This window comes from Eublepharis macularius, chromosome 9 (assembly GCF_028583425.1).
Source record: "Eublepharis macularius isolate TG4126 chromosome 9, MPM_Emac_v1.0, whole genome shotgun sequence".
NCBI classification, from domain to species: domain Eukaryota; kingdom Metazoa; phylum Chordata; class Lepidosauria; order Squamata; family Eublepharidae; genus Eublepharis; species Eublepharis macularius.
The window spans coordinates 30073720-30075058 of NC_072798.1; positions in this window are offsets into that span (position 1 = coordinate 30073720).

Sequence of the window (1339 nt, forward strand, 5' to 3'; positions counted from 1 at the left end):
GTCCATTGAAGTCAATGGTTTTAGAAAGATAAAACTCTCTTTAGGATTGCCCATCGCTGTCTAATCAATTTTACAGAGTAACAGGGATTTTTATGGTGCTTGCAAAGCCTAGCCTTAGATGAAAGAGTCAGCAGAGAGCACTTGCATGTTGGGAGACTAAAACATTTGGCACAATAATTATCAATAGGTTTTTCAGTAAAAGCAGCTTCCCTTGAACTAAAAATGCATTAAATGTCCCCGTATGTTTTTATCAAACACTTCCTATTGTTGTATGGTTTATTGTTTACACTTCTTCAATGAAAGACTTGAAAAAATACAAATAAAGGGAATTAAATGCTGTGTCCAAGCGACTTTCCCTGCATGTTTGAACACCTGCTCCTTTTCATCAGTAATTATGCTTACTGATGAGTAATGCATCCAAAATACTGTAATCTGTCTGGAAAAGTATTTGGGCTAATGCCATGAGTAAGTTGTAGGATATCTGGCCTTTCCTGTTGAGAGGGAATATAAATTTAACAGAGACGTTTCAAGTAATATAACAAGGGATGAGAAAACTAGTGCAGCTGACACACACAAACAGCTAGATCTACTGGCTTGTTGTAATCCTATCACTTCACTCTGCAAAGTCTGAGGCCTTCCCCACATCTAAGGAGGCTTTCTCTGACAGGACTGGAAAGATGTAAGTAAGAGCGGAACTACAAGTGACAAAAAGCACAGGTTGGACACTTGTCAGCTTCCCTCAAGTTTTGATGGAAAATGTAGGTGCCCTGGTCTTGCAGCTTGGCTCTCTGACTGCTGTCCAATGGACTTTTCAACTGTCACTTGTCCAACATTCCGCCAAGCTGCCTACAGGAAATCAGAGAAGCAGCTTTTGCAGACTGGGTTGTTGTTTCTGTTGCTGTTATACTTTCCATGGTAACATAAGTATGTGCGGATACAGAGCACAGCAACTTTTTCCTTGTCGGCTAGTAAGTTTTGTTGATTGAATTTTGTGACAACTCTAGTCCAGTTTAGCAGGAGTGTACAATCACCCACTGGACCAAAACAGCAACAGTGATCTTTAGATTGAGAAGGAAATAAGGGAGGCGACTAAAGCAGAAAATGTTGTAATGATGGGTGACTTCAACTATCTTCTTACAAACTGGGTACACCTGTGCTCAGGTCATGCCATAGACATAAGGTTTCTGGACATCATTCAAGACTGGGTGATGGAACAGTTGGTAATGGAGCTGACTAGGGGCGTAGTGACCCTGGGATTGGTTTCAAGTGGAGCTTGAAACCTGGTTCAAGATATTGATCTTTTTTCACCAACTGGGAACAGTGACCACAATCTATTACA